General features: G+C 43.7%; 1 protein-coding gene across 1 annotated transcript in view; it reads left to right on the top strand.

Annotated features, from left to right (window-relative positions):
- herc4 (HECT and RLD domain containing E3 ubiquitin protein ligase 4) overlaps positions 1-22,564 on the top strand; it is a 106,859-nt gene that overhangs the window by 5,726 nt on the left and 78,569 nt on the right. The gene's annotated exons all lie outside the window — the stretch shown is intronic.

Genomic DNA, 22,564 nt, shown 5'->3' with positions numbered 1-22,564 from the left:
TTTGGATGTAGACTATTAAATATTTCACCTGTAAAGCCAACTGCTGCTCAGTCAAAATGAATGGGTTACCAAATGAATAGGAAGTGAATTCTTTCAGGTTATCTCTTTTAAGAAGAAACTAATAAAACAAATGCTTGGCTTGAACATTTTTGTTAGCAACTCTGAGATTGACTTTTATTTGTTCATGGGCTGTGAACTTTGCTGCCTAAGACAGCATTTATTGCCCATCCTTAACTGCCCTTGAGAAGGTGGTGCTCAGCTACCACCCTCAACTGCTGCAAGCCATGAGGTGTAGGTACACCCACGGTGCTGTTAGGGAGGGAGTTCCAGGATTTTGACCCAGCAACAGTGAAGGAATGGCGATATATTTCCAAATCAGGATGATAAGTGGCTTGGAGGAGATCATCCAGGTGGTGGGGTTCCCAGGTATCTGCTGCTCTTGTCCTTCTAGATGATGAGGATTGTACGTTTGGAAGGTGCCTTGTTGAGTTCATAAAATCATTTTGATTTGATTTATTGTCACATGAATTGGTATACAGTGAAAAGTATTGTTTCTTGCACATTATACAGACAAAGCATACCATTCATAGAGAAAGAAAGGAGAAAGTGCAGAATGTAGTGTTGCAGTCATAGCTAAGATATAGAAAAAGATCAACTTAATGAAAGTTTAAAAGAGTTAGAATGAAGTTTTAGAAGCATAGAATGAGAGTAAAAGGTAGAATTAGAAGGTATGCTGGGGCCAGCTTACAAGAAGTCACTTTGCTCCGGCACCATCTTGGGGGGAAAAAAATAGAATCCCTACAGTGCAGAAGGAGGCCATTTAGCCCATCGAGCCTGCACTGGTTTGTATTCCTACCCAGGCCCTATCTCCGTAATCCCACATACTCACTCTGCTAATCCCCCGACACTAAAGGACAATTTAGCATGGCCAATCCACCTATTAGAATGCGGGTGGAAACCAGAGCACCTAGAGGAAACCCACGCAGACAAGGGGTGAATGTGCAAACTCCATACACGCAAGGCGTGAATGTGCAAACTCCATACAGACAGTGACCCCGGCTGGGAATTGAACCCGGGTACTGCTGTGAGGCAGTATTGCTAACCACTGCACCACCGTTCCGCCCCCTTGCAGTTGCTGCAGTGCATCTTGCTGTCATTGTCTATTGGTGATTCTAGATTGGGAAGTAAATGTGTTAAATGCCAAGGATCATTTTATTTTGAGGACTTTCCTTGAGATCTTGAAGGCTACTTTTTGATTTTCTTGGGCTACTTAAGGTGTTCCTTTTTCATTCTCACTAACCCTTTATGAATTGGTGTAGTTATTGGTATTTGATGAAGGTATCATTGTTGTGTTATCTTCTGTATTTGTGACATTTTTAGGATATCTATTAATCTTTTAACTTAAATTAAAACATATTTCATTTACATTATTAGAAATAAGTTGCCCAAGGGAATGAGTCTCCCATCTCCAACTCCCTTTTTAAAAAAATAATTGCAAGCAGTTATCACACTCGCACTCATTGGTTTTGTTCTGCCAATTTCAGGTTTCTCTCCCCTCAATATTTCTATTTAAAGTGAGTGCTGACAAACACGTTAGGATGCACATAGATTTAGCACAGGAGCACCCACAAGAGCACCCACTAACCACAAGTTAGTGGTTAATACACTATTACAGCAGAGTGAGTTTGTTCTATATTTGAATTTACATGTGATAGAAATTCTCAAGAAACAAAATGAAAAAGGATTTGCAACACTCCCTCCACTTTTATTTTTGGTCTTTATTTTTTATTACTAATAGTGACCATTTTTTTCCAAACAATCATTATCTTTTTCTGCGTATACAAAGAGAAAACTGTTCATGTGCAAGCTTCAGAAATGATACCACTGCTAAACAGCAATAAAAATCCATCAAGGTTCAGTTCGACAAGAAATACTCAGCCGATCCGGTTGTTACACAACTGTTTAGTTTTTTAAATTGATTTTCCTTAAAATTCAAGGCCTGCTGAAAATAAAAATGGGTTCAGCTTATCAAAGTTGAATGGAAGAATTATCCTAACTTCTCAGTAACTTGAAATATTATTGGATTGAAGTTACTTCCACAATTTGAGCCCAGGAACACTCTGGATTTATAAATAAGAGATTCAAATCTAGTTGTCATAGTTATCAGCTCTGAATTTTCTATCTATTTCCATAGCGGCCATTTTTGGCACTGGGTTACTGGTTGCACGTTGAATGGATCGGATTAACTTTAAGAAAGAGTGGTAACACCAAAGCCTCAGTCAGTACAGCTCCTGAAAATTTGTCATGAAGGTTAAGAGCTGTGTACATTCACACAAAATCTTGACCTTTAAAATGCTCAAGGTTTGAACAACGGAACATAGAAACTAGAAGCAGGAGTAGGCCATTCGGCCCTCCGAGCCTGCTCCGCCATTCATTTTGATCCTGGCTGATCATCGAATTCAATGTCCTGATCTCCCCTTCCTCTCATATCCCTTAACCCCTTTAGCCCCAAGAGCTATATCTAATTTATTCTTGAAATCAGACAACATTTTGGCCTCAACTACATTCTGTGGTAGTGAATTCCACACATTCACCACCCTCTGGGTGAAGAAATTTCTCCCCACCTCAGTTCTAAAAGATTTACCCCTTATCCTCAAACTGTGGCCCTTAGTTCTGGACTCCCCCACCACTGGGAACATTCTTTCTGAATCTACCCTGTCTAACCCTGTTAGAATTTTGTAAGTTTCTATGAGATTCCTCCTCACTCTTCTAAACTCTAGTGAATATAATCCTAACCAACTTAGTCTCTCCTCATATGACAGACCTGCCATCCCAGGAATCAGCTTGGTAAACCTTTGCTGTACTCCCTCTATAGCAAGAACATCCTTCCTCAGATAAGGACGCCAAAACTGCACATAATACTCCAGGTGTGGCCTCACCAACGCCCTATACAATTGTAGAAAAAACATCGCTATCCCAATACTCAAACCTTCTCCCTATGAAAGCCAACATACCATTTGCCTTCTTTACTGCCTGCTGTACCTGTGCACTTACTTTCAGCAAGTGATGCACGAGGACTCCAAGGTCTCATTGAGTATCCACCTCTCTCAATTTGCACTCATTCAAGTAATAATCTGTCTTCCTATTATTGCTACCAAGGTGGATACCCTCACATTTATCCACATTATACTGCATCTGCCATGCAGATGCCCACACACTCAGCCTGTCCAAGTCACGCTGAAGCATCTCTGCATCCTCCTAACAGCTCACCCACCCAACTTTGTATCATCTGCAAATTTGGAGATAATACATTCAGTTCCCTCTTCCAAATCATTAATATATAATGTGAACAGTTGGGGTCCCAGCACAGATCCCTGCGGAACCTCACTAGTCACTGACTGCCAATCAGAGAAAGACCCATTTATGCCAACTCTTTGCTTCCTATCTGCTAACCAGCTTTCTATCCATCACAATGCATTACCTGCAATCCCATGTGCTTTAACTTTACATGATAGTCTGTTAGGTGAAACCTTGTCGAAAGCCTTCTGAAAGTCTAAATAAACCACATCCGTTGGTTCTCCTCAGTCAACTCTACCATTTACATCTTCAAAACATTCCAATAGATTTGTCAAAAATCTATTTTTATTTATCAAAACTCGTTGCATTCTGGGGTAGTGCCGGTTGATTGGAAAACGGCTAATGTTACGCCGCTGTTTAAAAAAGGAAAGAGACAAAAGGCGGGTAACTATAGGCCGGTCAGCTTAACGTCTGTAGTAGGGAAAATGCTGGAATCCATTATTAAAGAGGAGATAGCAGGGCATCTGGATAGAAATGGTTCGATCAATCAGACGCAGCATGGATTCATGAGGGGAAAGTCGTGCTTGACGAACATGTTGGATTTTTATGAAGATGTGACTAGGGCGGTTGATGGAGGAGAACCGGTGGATGCGGTGTTTTTGGATTTCCAAAAGGCGTTTGATAAGGTGCCCCATAAAAGGCTGCTGAAGAAGATTAGGGCACATGGAGTTGGGGGTAGTGTGTTAAAGTGGATTGGGGACTGGCTATCCGACAGGAAGCAAAGAGTCGGAATAAATGGGTGTTTTTCCGGTTGGAGGAAGGTAACTAGTGGCGTGCCGCAGGGATCGGTACTCGGGCCGCAACTGTTTACCATTTATATAGATGATCTGGAGGAGGGGACGGAGTGTAGGGTAACGAAGTTTGCAGACGACACAAAGATAAGTGGAAAAGTGAATCGTGTGGAGGACGGAGAAGATCTGCAGAGAGATTTGGACAGGCTGAGTGAGTGGGCGAGGATATGGCAAATGGAGTATAACGTTGAGAAATGCGAGGTTATACACTTTGGAGGAAATAATAACAAATGGGATTACTATCTCAATGGAAACAAATTAAAACATGCTACCGTGCAAAGGGACCTGGGGGTCCTTGTGCATGAGACGCAAAAGCCCAGTCTGCAGGTACAACAGGTGATCAAGAAGGCAAATGGGATGTTGGCCTATATTGCGAGGGGGATAGAATATAAAAGCAGGGATGTCTTGATGCACCTGTACAGGGCATTGGTGAGGCCGCAGCTGGAATACTGTGTGCAGTATTGGTCCCCTTATATGAGGAAGGATATATTGGCATTGGAGGGAGTGCAGAGAAGGTTCACCAGGTTGATACCGGAGATGAGGGGTTTGGATTATGAGGAGAGGCTGAGGAGATTGGGTTTGTACTCGTTGGAGTTTAGAAGGATGAGGGGGGATCTTATGGAGACTTATAAGATAATGCGGGGGCTGGATAGGGTGGAGGCGGAGAGATTCTTTCCACTTAGTAAGGAAGTTAAAACTAGAGGACACAGCCTCAAAATAAAGGGGGGTCGGTTTAAGACAGAGTTGAGGAGGAACTTCTTCTCCCAGAGGGTGGTGAATCTCTGGAATTCTCTGCCCACTGAGGTGGTGGAGGCTACCTCGCTGAATATGTTTAAAGCGCGGATGGATGGATTCCTGATCGGTAAGGGAATTAAGGGTTATGGGGATCAGGCGGGTAAGTGGTACTGATCCACGTCAGATCAGCCATGATCTTATTGAATGGCGGGGCAGGCTCGAGGGGCTAGATGGCCTACTCCTGCTCCTATTTCTTATGTTCTTATGTCAAGCATGATTTCTCTTTTGTAAATCCATGCTGACTTTGTCTGATTATACCACTGCCTTCCAAATGCCGAGTTATGAAATCCTTGATAATAGACTCTAGCAAGTTCCCCAGTACCGACATCAAGCTTGTTCTGACTTGTTCTGATTCATGGATTGAAACATGAAAAACAGGAAGCGAACTAACCATTGATTATTACAGAGCTTGTGATTGGCCACGCTATATTTTCTGCTTAACTTCGTAAATTAAACTAGTTTGCGTGGTACAGTGGTCAGCACTCTTGCCTCACAGTGCCAGGGACCTGGGTTTGATTCCGGCCTTGGGTGACTGTGTGGAGTTTGCACGTTCACCCCAAGTCTGCGTGGATTTCCTCTGGGTGCTCCGTTTTCCTCCAACAGTCCAAAGATGTGCAGGTTAGCTTTATTGGTCTTGTTAAATTTCCCCTTAGTCCCAAGATGTACAGGTTAGGATGATTTGCCTTGCTAAATTATCCCTTAGAGTCCCAAGATGTGTAGGTTAGGGGCATTAATGGGGTAAATACTAGGACTACAGGGATAGTGCCTGGGTGGGATGCTCTGTTAGAGAGTTGGTGCAGACGCGATAGGCCGAATGGTCTATTTCTGCACTGTAGGAATTCTGATTCTATAACTTGATGTCATAAACTCTGCGGTTCACTCTTGTCTCTTCAAAACGCGGAAGGATCAAGTTACAGTTAAAATCCACACTGTAGGATATAATCATGGACTGGATTTTACGTTCCTCTGAATGTGGAGATGCTGGCGTTGGACTGGGGTAAGCACAGTAAGAAGTCTCACAACACCAGGTTAAAGTCCAACAGGTTTATTTGGTAGCAAATACCATAAGCTTTCGGAGCGCTGCCCCTTCGTCAGATGGAGTGGATATCTGTTCTCCAACAGTGCAGAGAGACACAGAAATCAAGTTACAGAATACTAATTAGAATGCAAATCTCTACAGCCAGCCAGGTCTTAAAGGTACAGATAATGTGGGTGGAGGGAACATTAAACACAGGTTAAAGAGATGTGTATTGTCTCCAGACAGAACAGCTAGTAAGATCCTGCAAGATCAGGGGGAAAGCTGTGGGGGTTACTGATAATGTGACATAAATCCAACATCCCGGTTTAGGCCGTCCTCATGTGTGCGGAACTTGGCTATCAGTTTCTGCTCAGCGACTCTGCGCTGTCGTGTGTCGTGAAGGCCGCCTTGGAGAACGCTTACCTGAAGATCCAAGGCTGAATGCCCGTGACAGACGCTATGACAACGGATGAATGAACACCGCTCGACAATCACCAGGCAAGACTGTTCTCTTCCTGTGGGGGAGCACTCCAGCAGTCACGGGCATTCAGCCTTGGATCTTCAGGTAAGCGTTCTCCAAGGCGGCCTTCACGACACACGACAGCGCAGAGTCACTGAGCAGAAACTGATAGCCAAGTTCCGCACACATGAGGACAGCCTAAACCGGGATGTTGGATTTATGTCACATTATCAGTAACCCCCACAGCTTTCCCCCTGATCTTGCAGAATCTTACTAGCTGTTCTGTCTGGAGACAATACACATCTCTTTAACCTGTGTTTAATGCTCCCTCCACCCACATTATCTGTACCTTTAAGACCTGGCTGGCTGTAGAGATTTGCATTCTAATTAGTATTCTGTAACTTGATTTCTGTGTCTCTCTGCACTGTTGGAGAACAGATATCCACTCCATCTGACGAAGGGGCAGCGCTCCGAAAGCTTATGGTATTTGCTACCAAATAAACCTGTTGGACTTTAACCTGGTGTTGTGAGACTTCTTACAATGAGTCTGAAGACAGAGGCTCATAAAATCCACCACGTGGCCTTCCCACCAGCTACAAGCCTTCTCCCGACCTGTCTTCAATTTTGTGGGGGGAAGATAGTGAAGGTGTGACACAATGCTGCGAGCCTTGCCCCAGCAATAAACCAGACTTCCCTGAAGCCCGACTTCCGTAACCATTTCTTCAGGGACTGCCTATAAACCTGGCACTGCTGAGACAACAGAGTTCTCTGGCAGGAGTTTGTTTCTATATAGGAGAGGCAGTCTCAATTGAGCCAGTTAACACCCCACCGAGCTTTAGATGCCTGTGGGGCAGCTGGCTTTATCATGGATGGGCTCCAGACTGACTTTTTAGTTGGGGGAGGGAGTGCAGGGAGCATGGCACCTTGTAAAATTCAGCCCTATGTCTTCAGACATCTGAACCATTCATTTTTGATTGTAGAACTGCAAAAATACTCCAGCTAAAAGAAAGCCACCCGGTGGCTCAGCATTAACTGCCATCTCCCACTATGATTTTGTACATCTCAACTACTGCCATCAGCCACTTTTAAATAGCTTCAGACCACCTTGTTTTAGGGAGATTAACTGCTCCAGATCTTTCAGTCTCAGGTTCCTTCCCTCTCTCCCAACCTTGCTGTTTCTCCACTCGTAGATACTCTTTCTGGAAGAGCAGTAGGAGTGGGAGAAAGTGGGAACCTGTGGTTGAAAGAGCTGGAACAGTGAACATGGGAGATACAGAATCTATGATTGGAGGAGCAGTTACTCACTGGTTCTGTCTCTTCCACATACATTGGGGGACTTTTCTTGCATTGGTCGCCATATCATTGATTCGTTTTGGACTTGTTGGGGGTCTTCACGGGCAAATTTGCCCCTGTGTATTTTGAACCCTGTGCAATCAAGTTGTTCTGGGTGGTGATGAGTGAAAAGAAATTGTGGTCCATATTGGACTGATTCTGGGCAAGGTACAGCCTGTTGTTATGGACAGGGTCAGGTGGAAGCTTGAATCAGATGGATTCCCATTGCGTAATTCCCTTGCGTAATCGGTATGTATGTTTTTGGAAGAGAAGGCTGTATGTTTCTCAACCACTGTGGGGTCAATTTTTAAACAATCAGCAATAAGCTTTTGTGGGTTTAAATAAAGAGAATTATTTATTCAGGCATTCATCTTGATCGTCAAAGATTTACGTCACTTGTGTGCATACTCACAAAGATACAGTTCAAAAGAATTTTACGTTTTTACACGTTATAAGCAAAAGTGTAGTTCACCTGTTTGGCTCATTGTAGTGATGAAGACACTGTTTTCACTCTGTGTAATTGAGTTGCGTTAGTAGCTGGAGCTGTATATTAGGATTATTGCAGAGTTCCCTCAAGGAAATGGATCTCGGGTTATGAAGTGAGTCACTTTTAATTTTGTTACCAAAGGTTCATGTGTTCTACTAGACTTTGAGAAAGGAACTGGCTGGTGAGACATTTAAGATCTATAGTCCCCAGGTTTTTAAAAAGGCAAGAATCTTAACGGCCTTTGGCTGCTGCTGGTCTTTGCAATCAGTGTTCTTGCTTACGCTGACTAGCTTCTCCCTGCAATAAGAGATGTGTTACCTGCAGTCAGTTTTGGACATATGATGGTAAATGTCAGTGCCTTCCACTGTCCTTTTTTAAAAATTTTGAAGTGGGGGAAGTTCCCTTCCATGAAATAAGTTATTCTGGCATTCTCCCCTGTATCTTCATTAGAAGCACTGATAACCACAACTGTTGTGCTGCCTGGTTTATCCTCATTAATGCTGACTATAATGTGAGCGCTGGAATGTAGACCTGAACTGTGTCCAACTGAGTTCCATCTGATGCAGTAATTGTGAGAACGCACTGCCTTTCCTGTTTGTAATCTAGGGGCAAAGCTAAAGTGATCAGCCCATCACCACTTTGGCTGGTTAGTGAAAATTGATTTCTTGTGTTGCCACTTGAAATCTGATATGAAGCCGCACTGTTAGTTAACATCCCTGTCAATCACGAGTATTAAAGTAGGGAAATGCTGATACAACTGTATAGGGCATTGGTGAGCCGCAGCTGGAGTACTGAGTTTGGTCCCCTTACTTGAGGAAGGATGTAGATGCATTAGAGGTGGTTCAGAGAAGGTTCACTCGATTGATTCCAGGGATGAAGGGCTTGTCTTATGAGGAGAGATTGAGCAGCTTAGGCCTTTTCTCACTGGAGTTTAGAAGAATGAGAAGGGATCTAATTGAGGCATATGAGATGCTCAATGGGAGTGAGAGGGTAGAGGTAGAGCGGATGTTGGACGTTCTGGAATGAGAGCCCATAGTTTTAGGCTAGGGGCTGGCAGATTTAAAACAGAAATGAGGAGGAGTTGCTTCACCCAAGGAATTGTGAATCTGTAGAATTCTGTACCCTAGAGTGCAGTGGATGCCAGAACACTCAGCAAATTGAATAAGGAGGTAGGTTTTTAATGAGTAGCGGGATGAAGGGTTATGGGAAGGGAAGGTGGAGATGAGGCTGAGATGAGATCAGCCATGATTGTATTGAATGGCGGAGCAGGCTCGTGGGGCTGAATTGCCTACTCCTGCTCCTAGTTCTTAAAGTTTAAATTTTATTCATTAGTGTCACAAGTAGGCTTACATTAACACTGCAATGAAGTTACTGTAAAAATCCCCTAGTCGCCACAATGGGGGTGTTTGGATACACTGAGGGAGAATTTAGCATTGCCAGTGCACCTAACCAGCACGTCTTTTCGACTGTGGGAGGAAACCCATGCAGACATGGGGGGAACGTGCAGACTCTGCACAGACAGTGACCAAAGCCAGGAATCGAACCCTGGTTGCGAGCGCTGTCAGGCAGTTGTGCGAACCGCTGTGCCATCATGCCGCTCCATGTTCTTATTATGTCCACATAATGGTTTGGAGCTAGGGTGACTGATACACAATGGGGGAAATGATTGATAACCCATCAACATACCAGCTAGGATTAGCTCACTAGCAGGCTTCATTGATTCACAAAATAAAAGCACATAGGATAGGAGGTAATATACTGGCATGGATTAAAGATTGGCTTACAGGCAGAAAAATAGCGAGTTGGAATAAACGGGTCATTCTCACTTTGGCAGGCTGTTACTAGTGGTGTATCGCAAGGATCAGTCCTTGTGCCCAAGCTATTCACAATATATATTAATGATTTTAATGGGGGGGACCAGATGTAATATTTCCAAGTTCGTGGGTGATACAAAACGAGGTGGGAATGTGTGTTAGGAGGATTTGGACAAACTTGGTGAGTGGGCAAGTACATGGCAGATGGTATGTAATGTGGAGAAATGTGAGGGAATCCACTTTGAAAGAAGGAACAGATGTGTAGAGTATTTCATAAATGATGAGAAATTAGAAAGTATAGATGTACAAAGGGATCTGGTTGTCCTTGTCCATAAACCATTGAAGGCTAACATGCAGGTGCAGCAAGCTACTCGGGAGGCTAGTGGAATGTTAGCCTTTATCGCAAGAAGATTTGAGTACAGGAGTACTCTAGGGTTATCTGTCTGTGGAGTTTGCACATTCTCCTCGTGTCTGCGTGGGTTTCCTCCGGGTGCTCCGGTTTCCTCCCACAGTCCAAAGATGTGCGGGTTAGGTTGATTGGCCAGGTTAAAAATTGCCCCTTAGAGTCCTGAGATGCGTAGGTTAGCGGGATTAGCGGGTAAAATATGTGGGGGTAGGGCCTGGGTGGGATTGTGGTTGGTGCAGACTCAATGGGCCGAATGGCCTCCTTCTGCACTGTAGGGTTTCTATGATTTCTATGAGTAAAGATGTCTTGCTTCAATTGTGCAGGAGCTTGGTTAGACTTGTTCCGGGGATGGCGGGACTGTCTTATGAAGAGAGATTGGGCAATCTGGGTCTGTGTTCTCCAGAATGAGAGCTGATCTCATTGAAAGCTAAAGAAATTATAGAATTTTACAGCACAGAAGGAGATGCAAGCAAGATGTTTTCTTTGGTTGGGGAGCCTAGAACCAGGGGACACGATTTCAAAATAAGAGTGATGCCACTTGACCAAGGTGAGGAGAAATGTCTTTACGGGGAACTTTGCGAAACTTTGGAATTCCCTACCCAAGAGGGCTGTGGAAGGTCAGTCATTAGATATGCTTAAAGCAAAGATTGATAGACTTCTGATTGACACTAACGTAGAGGGTATGGAGACAGTGTGTGTAAAAGACATTGAAGTGTCCGATCAGCCATGATTGTATTGAATCATGGACAGGCTGACCAGCCTACTCCGGTTCCTATGTTTTAACCTACATTTCAGATCGTGATCCCTGACCCCTTTTGACATTTTTTTCTGCTAACTGTAGGTCTGAATCTTGTTTTTTATGTTTGTGCTTTCAGACAGAGCTGTTCATTATTTAGTATTTAAACACATTGGACAAATGCTTTGTCTGTTGTTGCAACCATTACCACTCCCTTTGCCTTTTGTTCCTCTTTGTCATGTAATCTCTCCTGCCCTCTACCCTTTGCCTGAACTTCTCTTTTGTTCTCCTTTCCCCTCCCCCTTTCAATGGCATAAAACCTCATCACATTTATACCTTCCTTAAATTTTGAACAGGAATCATTGAAGCATTAATGCTGTTTCCCTCTCTCCACAGCTGCTGCCCAGACCTGCTGCGTATTTCCAGCAGTCTTTTTAATTTCAGATTTTCAGTATTAGAGTTCTTATCGCAAATTTAGAACCCTGGGGCACCAAAGAGCGTACAAAGTAGAATAAGGTCAAAAAAGGAGAAACTTGCATATGATATTGAGTGCTCAATACTGCAGAAAGCCTGGAGGAATATAGAAAGTGCAGGGGTGAAATTAAAAAGGAAAAGCAAAGAGAGGGCATGAATAAATCTTGGCAAGTAAAATCACCGAAAGCTCAAAGAACTTCCTATAAATTCATAAAACTGAGAGGATAACTAAGGAATAAATAGGGCTAATTAGAGACCAGAAAGGTAATTTGTGCGTGAAAGTGGAAAACATAGGCATAGTGCACGAATACTTTGTGCCTGGGCAAATAATTGACAAACAATTCTGAGGAAAAGGATCAGTTGGCATTTGGAAAGGAATGGATTAACCAAGGGCAATTAGCATGGTTTTGTTAAAGAACAAATGTTTCTAACTAGCTTGCATCTTTTTGAGGTGATAACAAACAGGATTGATGGAGGAAGTGTTTTTGGTGAAGTCTGTATGGATTTTAGCAAGGCTTTTGACAAGCGGCGTGTGGCAGACTAATCGGAAGTGCAATAGCCCACGGGAGCCAAGGGCAAATGGGAAGTTTTTATTTATTCTTTTGCAGAAAGTGGGTGTTGCTGATGCTAGGCCAGCATTTGTTGCCCTCCCCAGTTATCCTTGAGAAAGTGATAGTGAGCCATCTTTTTGAACCGTGAAGAAGTACAGTGGAGCCCCGTTGTAACGCGCCCCGATTTAGCGCGAAATCGGATATGACGCGATGAATCATTGGACCCTTTTTTTAACTATTTCCGGTTTAGTGATTTAGCGCGACCCCGATTTAACGCGACCCCGATAACATTCATGATAACATTTTGTGGACTCCAACCATCGTGTTACAACGGGGCTCCACTGTACTCAGGAAGTTTAATAATGGTAATCAGAAGGATGTTTTCTTGCCTAATGCCATGAGACTTCCTAGGTCCAGACCCAATCTTGAGGGCTCCCAGAACCACTCATTCCAAACTGTATATCAATGTGCTGGCAGCTCAGGATCTACACAGGGATGGTGAGAGTGGGATCTGGGACTGTCACTGATGGGTATGATTCTGCGAGTATGACCATGTCAAGCTGTTGCTTGACTAGTCTGAGAGAATATTCTACCCAATTTTGGCACAAGTCAGTGGCCGGATGTTAATGAAAAGTTAGGAGTCACGGTTTCTGGAGGGCTGATAGGAAAGTTGAGTTGAGATCACAATCAGATCAGCCATGATCTTATTGAATGGAGGAACAGTCGTGAAGGGCTGAATGGCCTCCTCCTGCATGAAATCCTAAGTTCCTGAAAGGAATTTATAGGATCGACTGGGCTATTTGTGCCTTTATCGTATCCAGTGCCTGGATCAATGCCAGATTATCAGTCTGGTTTTATTCTTAGCCCCCTTGTGGTACATTTCCACAGACGCTTGTTTTTATCCTTATTACATGTATGGCCATTGTTAATGCCTGAGCCATGATGGAGTGCTGGTAACCTATTCAAGCACTGACTAGTCTGATATTTCCACAGTCAGCATGTATAAAAATTGTAGTTAACTCACTTTCTCCTCTTCTGAAAGTCCACCTGTTGAATCCCAAATTAACTGAGTACAGAGTGTTGGGGAGCGAACCTCCGATCTTGTGTCTCACCTACTTAGTAAATACACATGCTACGTGCCATTGCAGAGCCTGAAAATACCAATTAGATTACTGTCAACAGAGGAGTGAATGAAACTTAGCTCCAGGATCCTCATCCCAGCAAATGTTTGATAACCAGGGCGGCACGGTAGCACAGTGGTTAGCACTGTTGCTTCACAGCTCCAGGGACCTGGGTTCGATTCCCGGCTTGGGTCACTGTCTGTGTGGAGTTTGCACATTCTCCTCGTGTCTGCGTGAGTTTCCTCCGGGTGCTCTGGTTTCCTCCCACAGTCCAAAGATGTGCGGGTTAGGTCGATTGGCCATGCTAAAATTGCCCCTTAGTGTCCTGAGATGTGTAGGTTAGGGGGATTAACGGGTAAAATATGTAGGGATATGGGGGTAGGGGCTGGGTGGGATTGTGGTTGGTGCAGACTCGATGGGCCGAATGGCCTCCTTCTGCACTGTAGGGTTTCTATGATGATTTCTATGATTTCTCTATTGAATGGAAAGTATGTGCAATTTTGTCCCAGTTAAACAAGGATGTGTGGTGAACAATTTATGATGAACATTCGGCACTGCAAACCAGACAGAGTAATTGGAGTCCAACCAATATCTGTATCTAAAGTGTGTTATAGGCAAATATTGGAGGGGGGCAATTAAAATATTGTCATGTCTACTGTTGAGGAAGGATATCAGCGCTCATTTCAAAAAGAGAGAAAACAGTCTTGTGCAAACTGGCACTAGTTTTCAAAATATTAGGGAAAAGCATTAAAATTAATAAAGATTAATAAGAGATCACAAACTGATAAGCTACTGCAAAATTGTGATGCATGTGCATTGCGCCTCATGTTTCTAATGGTATCAGCATTCACGTGACACTGGTGGCATCAGGACTACTGTTAACACATTGCTACTGTCTTAGTTGACACAAAGTACCTCTTTCAGTATCGCATGGTGGATCATCTAAATATTGCTATTGCTGAACAATTTTCTTTCTGGCAAGGTGCAGGTGGGGTCCATGGCCAACTCATTGGTGAAGCTAGTTTTGCCTGTCAGGAACATTCGAGCTGGCAGGAAAGAACCCTGCTTGGAACTGGGGAATGTCAGCATTGCTAGTCTGAAAACTTAGTTAGGGATTGCACAGACCTGCAGGCTGAAGGCAGATGATGGAGTAAAATGGCTTAGTCTTCCCAAGCTGAATTGGACAACATCTGTGATTATTCAGTTTGCCTATTCCCTGACCCCTACTGATGCCACTGCCTACTCATACGTGGCAGAAATTAGCTTTTCAAATTTCCTTAAACATTTACCTTCCATGACCTCGTTCTCCTTTTAAGAACAAAGAAAATTACAGCACAGGAACAGGCCCTTTGGCCCTCCAAGTCTGCACCGACCATGCTGCTCGACATAACTAAAACCCCCTACCCTTCCGGGGACCATATCCCTCTATTCCCATCTCATTCATGTACTTGTCAAGGCGCCCCTTAAAAGTCACTACCGTATCCCCTTCCACTACCTCCCCCGGCAACGAGTTCCAGGCACCCACTAATCTCTGTGTAAAAAATCTGCCTCGTACATCTTTAAATCTTGCTCCTCACACCTTAAACCTATGCCCCCTAGTAATTGACTCTTCCACCCTGGGAAAAAGCTTCTGACTATTCACTCTGTCCATGCCTCTCATAATCTTGTGGACTTCTATCAGGTCGCCCCTCAACCTCCGTCGCTGCAGTGAGAACAAACCAAGTTTCTCCAACCACTCCTCATAGCTAATGCCCCTCCATACCAGGCAACATCCTGGTAAATCTTTTCTGTACCCTCTCCAAAGTCTCCACATCCTTCTGGTAGTGTGGCGACCAGAATTGAACACTATATTCCAAGTGCAGCCTCACTAAGGTTCCATAAAGCGTCAACATGACTTGCCAATTTTTAAACTCAGTGCCCCGGCCGATGAAGGCAAGCATGCCGTATGCCTTCTTGACTACCTTCTCCACCTGCATTGCCACTTTCAGTGACCTGTGTCCCTGTACACCCAGATCCCTTTGCCTATCAATACTCCTAAGGGTTCTGCCATTTAAGATGAAACATAACTTCCACTTCCTTGTATTCTAATCCTCTAGGTGTAAAAAAACAGCATTCTGTTAGCCTTTTTGATTTTTCCGTGCCCGTCGAGGCATTTTAATGATCCATGTACTTGGACCCTCATGTCTTTTTGTGTCTGCACCATCTCTAGCTTTTCACCATTTAGAAACTAACCTGTTCTGTCCCTTTTTAGGTCACAAGTGATGGGCTGACATTGAATCATAGAATCCCTACAGTGCAGAAGGAGGCCATTCGGCCCATCGAGTCTGCACCGACCACAATCCCACCCAGGCCCTACCCCCACATATTTACCCGCTAATCCCTCCAACCTACACATCCCAGGACTCTAAGGGGCAATTTTTAACCTGGCCAATCAACCTAACCCGCACATCTTTGGATTGAAATCCATTTGCCACAGCTTTGCCTGTTCCCTTAGCCTTTCCGTATCTGTTTGTAATGTTATGCTGCTGGTTTTGTCTCATTGACTAATTTAGAAATGTGGCTTTCTATCCCATCTTCAATTGTTAATTAATGCAGAGTGTCCCCAACACAGGCACTTGCAGGACCAGAGATAAGAAATTTCAGCCATTTGGTGGAATTTCAACTTTTGGACCATGGAATTCTGTGACAAGGTATATCCAGGGATGGTGGTGTCTGGGACATCATCTGTAAAGTATGATTCTGCAACTATGACTATGTCAGGCAATTGCACGTCTAATCTGCAACAGCTCGTCCCAATTTTAGCCCTAGCCCCCAAATGTTAGTGAGGAGAACTTTGCAGGTCAACAAGGCTGGATTTGCTGTTATTGTTTCCGGTGCCTAGGATGAATCCCAGTGATCTGTATGATTTCATTCCTTTTCGTAGACTTGGTAGTGGTTTAATATTACTGAGTGGCTTGCAAGGATACGTCAGAGGGCTGTTAAGAGTCAAGAGAGTGGCAAATTTCCTTCCCTAAAGGACATTAGTTAATCGTTAGTGAATCAATAGATTCTACTCAACGATATAGTGTCAACTGAGTTCCCAGTCTTGATTATTATCCATTGTTGACTTCCAGGTCTAGCCTGCCCTGGGCAAACTTTTTTTTTCCCCCAGACTTCCTGAGGCAATGATTGGTGAGAGCTCCCTTTCAGACTGTTGTGCACCTTGGCCTGAAGGCGCCCCTCTCTCTTGGACCAGTATGAATTTAAGGGACAGTTTTACTGAACTATGTGCCAAATATGTTTTCTTGGTTATGAAACCTTTCTTCTACCAGTGCCCTAATCTCTCTAAAACAGCTTAGCTTTATTGACCAGCAAGGAAAGTTCAAAACTACTGCATCTTTGAAGGCAGTGTTCAATTTGTAATTTTATTTAAGCAAACATTGCGAAGAGAGATAAAAATATGAATTTTAGAAATGTAGCCTAAATTAGTTCGGAGATTGTGGCTGTCACATTATGTTTGAAAAAATTGGTTACAATGATTTAAAGTTCTGATTTATATAACAGCAATTTGTATTTATAAAGGAACTTTTATGTAATGTTCTAAGATATTTCCTGTCTTGTTCTTGTAGCTACTGCTACCAGGAGATCTGCTGTCATGTGGAGATGTGCTTAACCAGCAACCAGTACAAGTCTGGGAACTTAGAGATAGGTGAACAGGGCTTGGTGTGATTAAGGATGCATCCAACAGAGTTTTGGACATACTCCAATTTAGAGACTGAGAATGTGGGAGGCTGGCCAGGAATTTGTTGGAATAGATCTAGAACTAACAAAGACAGCAGCAGATGAACTGAGGCAGCGATGGAAATGTGCAGTGTTAAAGAGGTGGAACTAGGCAAACTGAGTGGCACACATGTGGTTAGAAACTCACTGTGGGGCCAGAACAGTCTGACTCAACCTCAGAGAGGAATTAAATTGGTAACCAGGGAACAGAGTTCATCATGGGAACCAAAGACCGTGGCATCATTCTTCCCAATATTTAATTGCAAGAAATTTCTGCTTGGGTGATGAAAAAGCGGAAACAGTGGAGGGGTTGAGTGAGATGGTGGTGAGGTAGAGCTCAGTGTACATGCGGAAACTGACATATAATACATTGCAATTGATGTAAAATGTCATTTAAACTTGGAATTTACAGCATCTGCCTTCAGCTGCAGGATATCCAACTGTCTAAGCTGAGCTCCAAAGTAAACTAAACATTTGTATCAAATCACCAAAGTGACCTCAATATTTCATGCAGTTAGTAGGATAGGATGAAGTAAATATTAGCCATGATGTGGAGATGCAATTCCCACTCACCTGAGGAAGGGGCTTAAGGTTCCGAAAGCTTGTGTGGCTTTTGCTACCAAATAAACCTGTTGGACTTTAACCTGGTGTTGTTAATCTTCTTACTGTAAATATTAGCACCAGGAAATGAACTATTCTCATCTGTCCAACTTGATTATGAATAATGGTGGCCTGGAGTTTCCTCCATGAACACAATTGGGAAGTTCAAATCAAATGTGCTCTCGCTGTTGGTGCCTACTTTGCCAATGTCAAGTTATTCCTAAATATCTTCATCTGATTAGACTGCATCAAAATTTAAAATTAGTGTAAATCATGTTAAACAATCTGAGCCCAAGGAACGCACAACTCCACACCATATATTGAATTCTGAAGTTTCAATTCTTTTAATCATCATTCATGCTCAAGTTGAACAGATGAAAACAGTTCATGTCCTGGTGCTAATATTTACTTTATCCTAACCTCCTAACTGCATGAAATGCTGAGGTCACTTTGATTTTCATACAACTGTTTTTGTCCATAGTCCTAATCATAGAATCCCTACAGCACAGAAAGAGGCCATTCGGCCCATCGAGTCTGCACTGACCACAATCCCACCCAGGCCCTACCCCATACCCCTACATATTTTACCCACTAATCCCTCTAACCTATGCATCTCAGGACACTAAGGGCAATTTTTAGCATGGCCAATCAACCTAACCCGCACATCTTTGGACTGTGGGAGTCACATATATTACCATGGTAATGGACCATTACCATGGTAATGGACAGTAAACAAAGGAAAAATAATAATCTCTTTATCCACTTGGAAGTCTAATAATTCCACCCATTTAAAGTTCTAAACTTTTTAAAGTTTATTTTTATTAGTGTCACAAGTAGGCTTACATTAACACTGCAATGAAGTTACTGTGAAAATCCCCTAGTTGCCACACTCCGGCGCTTGTTCAGGTACAGTGAAGGAGAATTTAGCATGGCCAATGCACCTAACCAGCACACCTTTCGGACTGTGGGAGGAAACCGGAGCACCCAGAAGCAACCCACGCAGACACGGGGAGAACATGCAGACTCCACACAGACAGTGATCCAAGCCGGGAATCAAACCCACGTCCCTGGCCCTGTGAGGCAGCAGTATCTAACCACTGTGCCACCATGCCGCCCCGTTTGAAGTTGTCTGGAAGCATTTGCCTGTACTACAAATCATCAAGTGCTATAATGACATAATTCCATTTCACAGGACATTTTCAGACCATTTTATCTTCCACAACTCTCAGCACTGTGGTTGGGGTGACTCAGCGATGATTATGTTAATAAATGTCATGGGGGAGGGAGGTGGTTATGTGCTGGCTTGTTGCGTGGTCTGCTTGACACTTGTATGATGTAATTCTTTTTTAATCATTCATGGTGTGCAGCATCTGGCAAGGCCAGCATTTTTGTCAATTTCATGTGACTGGAATGTTGCTTCACACCATTCTAAACATTCGCTGAAGAATTGGAAATTGAGCTGAATGTTCTATCAGTACCAACAATCTTCTGATCTTATGATGGGTGGGCGATTACTTATGAAATAGTTGAAGGTAATTAGGTTTGGGATGCTACCCTGAGAAATTGATGTATTGAAGTTCTGCGACTATGATAATTAGCCTCCAATGGCCAAAATTCTCTTCCTTTGCGATACATGATTCCAGTCACTGGCGAGTCCATCCCTTAATACCCACTGACTTCAGTTTTACAGAAGTTTTTGATTTGATTTGATGTCTTATTGTCACATGTATTAGCATAAAGTGAAAAGTATTGTTTCTTGCGCACTATACAGGCAAAGCATACCATTCATAGAGAAGGAATCGAGAGTGCAGAATGTAGTGTTACAGACATAGCTAGGGTGTAGAGAAAGATTAACTTAATGCGAGGTAGGTCCATTCAAATGACAGCAGCAGGGTAGAAGCTGTTCTTGAGTCGGTTGGTACGTGACCTCAGACTTTTGTATCTTTTTCCCAACGGAAGAAGGTGGAAGAGAGAATGTCCGGGGTGCGTGGGGTCTTTAATTATGCTGGTAGCTTTGCTGAGGCAGCGGGAAGGGTAGACAGAGTCAATGGATGGGAGGCTGGTTTGCGTGATGGATTGGGCAACATTCACGACCTTTTGTAGTTTCTTGCGGTCTTGGGCAGAGCAGGAGCCATACCAAGCTGTGATACAACCAGAAAGAATGCTTTCTATGGTGCATCTATAAAAGTTGGTGAGAGTCGCAGCTGACATGCCAAATTTCGGGTGTTGGTGGGCTTTCTTAACTATAGTGTTGGCAAGTTCCTTGCTACTATCCAGTGAAATGCTCGTTTGATGTCAAGGGAAGCACTTTTGTCCTACCTCTAGAAATGAGTTCTTGTGTGAATATCTGAAACTAAGTCTTTGAGGAACCCAAACTAAGAAATCTTAGAAACCCTATAGCACAGAAAGAGGCCATTCGGCCCATCGAGTCTGCACCGCCCACAATCCCACCCAGGCCCTATCCCCATATCCTTATATATTTACCCACTAATCCCTCTAACCTACGCATCCCAGGACACTAAGGGCAATTTTTTAGCATGGCCAATCAACCTAACCCGCACATCTTTGGACTGCGGGAGGAAACCGGAGTACCCGGAGGAAACCCACGCAGACACGAGGAGAATGTGCAAACTCCACTCCGGGAATCGAACCCAGGTCCCTGGAGCTGTGAAGCAGCAGTGCTAACCACTGTGCTACCGTGCCGCCCCAAGCATCAGGTTATTGATGAGTATGAACCTGTAGACAACACCTCCCATTATTTTGGGCGTAGGCTCAATTAGTGGTAATTGACAGAGTTGGATTTGTTCTGCTTTAATGGACAAGACCAAGCTTGGTAATTTTTCGCATTGTTATATAGATACCAGTATTGTAAACTATATTGAGAAAACTCAACGAGTCTTCAAGATTCTTAACAGAATCGGGGTATTGTAAAGATCCAAAATTGTTTCCTCTGTCCATTGCACTCAGGCCCTTAATGTTACAGGGAGTAAATTGAGTTGGCTGATTGACATTTGGCCACCTGAAGAGGGAACTAATCATTTACTTGGTACTGTCTGACTAAAGATGATATTGAATGATTCAGCCTCGTCTTTCACACTTGTGTTCGGCTCTGCATCATTGAGGATGGAATTATTGGATGTTTTCATCAATTTTTGCTTACTTGTTCACTAACATTTGCAACTGGATATAGTAATTGCAGAGCTTTGGCCTGATTCATTGAGATTTCTCAGCTCTTATATAGAATCTAGTTTCTGTTGTTCAGCATGCACTAAGTCCTCTGTTGCACTTTCATCAGGCTGTCTTCTCATTAGGTTTGACAAAGTCCCTCATGGTAGGCTGGTGAAAAAGGTTGGATCTTATGGGATAAAGGGGGAGGTGGCTAGATGGGTGGAGAACTGGCTTGGTCACAGAAGACAGAGGGTGGTAGTGGAAGGGTCTTTTTCCGGCTGGAGGCCTGTGACTAGTGGTGTTCCGCAGGGCTCTGTATTGGGACCTCTGCTGTTTGTGATTTATATAAATGATCTGGAAGAAGGTGTAACTGGGGTGATCAGTAAGTTTGCGGACGACACAAAATTGGCAGGACTTGCAGATAGTGATGAGCAGTGTCAGAAGCTACAGAAGGATATAGATAGGCTGGAAATTTGGGCATAGAAATGGCAGATGGAGTTCAATCCTGATAAATGCGAAGTGATGCATTTTGGTAGAAATAATGTAGGGAGGAGCTATATGATAAATGGCAGAACCATAAAGGGTGTAGATACGCAGAGGGACCTGGGTGTGCAAGTCCACAGATCCTTGAAAGTGACGTCACAGGTGGAGGTGGTGGTGAAGAAGGCATATGGCATGCTTGCCTTTATAGGACGGGGCATAGAGTATAAAAGTTGGGGTCTGATGTTGCAGATGTATAGAACGTTGGTTCGGCCGCATCTGGAATACTGCGTCCAGTTCTGGTCGCCACACTACCAGAAGGAGAGAGTACAGAGGAGGTTTACCAGGATGTTACCTGGTATGGAGGGGCTTAGTTATGAGGAGAGATTGGGTAAACTGGGGTTGTTCTCCCTGGAAAGACGGAGGATGAGGGGAGACTTAATAGAGGTGTATAAAATTATGAAAGGCATAGATAGGGTGAACGGTGGGAAGCTTTTCCCCAGGTCGGTGGTGACGTTCACGAGGGGTCATAGGTTCAAGGTGATGGGGGGGAGGTTTAACACAGATATCAGACGGACATATTTTACACAGAGGGTGGTGGGGGCCTGGAATGCGCTGCCAGGCAAGGTGGTGGAGGCGGACGCACTGGGAACGTTTAAGACTTATCTAGACAGCCATATGAACGGAGTGGGAATGGAGGGATACAAAAGAATGGTCTAGTTTGGAGCAGGGAGCGGCGCGGGCTTGGAGGGCCGAAGGGCCTGTTCCTGTGCTGTTTTGTTCTTTGTAGGTATACTTGGTGCTACCCTTGGTATGCTGTGCTACTCTTTCTTGAACCAGGGGTGGTCACCTAACTGGATACTTTTTAAGTGCGTTGGTGAGATGTGGGCATTGGAGATAAGGCCAGCTTGCAAGGGTAGTGTTTCCAGGTGGAGGAGTAAGGAATATGCTGGACTGTGAGGTTAGAGATAAGGAAACACACTGCAAACAGTAGCCATAAAAATTTGATGTGAAGATAAAATAACATGAAAGAGAAAAAATATGCACTACCTAAGATTTTAAACTTAAGTAGGATTGACTTTGAGGGAGCAAACTAAGTTGGAGACTTTAAATTAGACTGGGCTGTTAATATGCAATCCTGTAGAAAAACAGTGGGAGGTATTCAGAGAAGTATTTAGTACAATACATAACCTGAAGGATTAAAAATTCTATTTG

The sequence above is a fragment of the Mustelus asterias genome, chromosome 11 (assembly GCF_964213995.1).
Source record: "Mustelus asterias chromosome 11, sMusAst1.hap1.1, whole genome shotgun sequence".
Lineage (NCBI taxonomy): Eukaryota > Metazoa > Chordata > Chondrichthyes > Carcharhiniformes > Triakidae > Mustelus > Mustelus asterias.
Note: the sequence above shows the minus strand (reverse complement) of the source record. Positions and strands in the feature narration are given on the sequence as shown.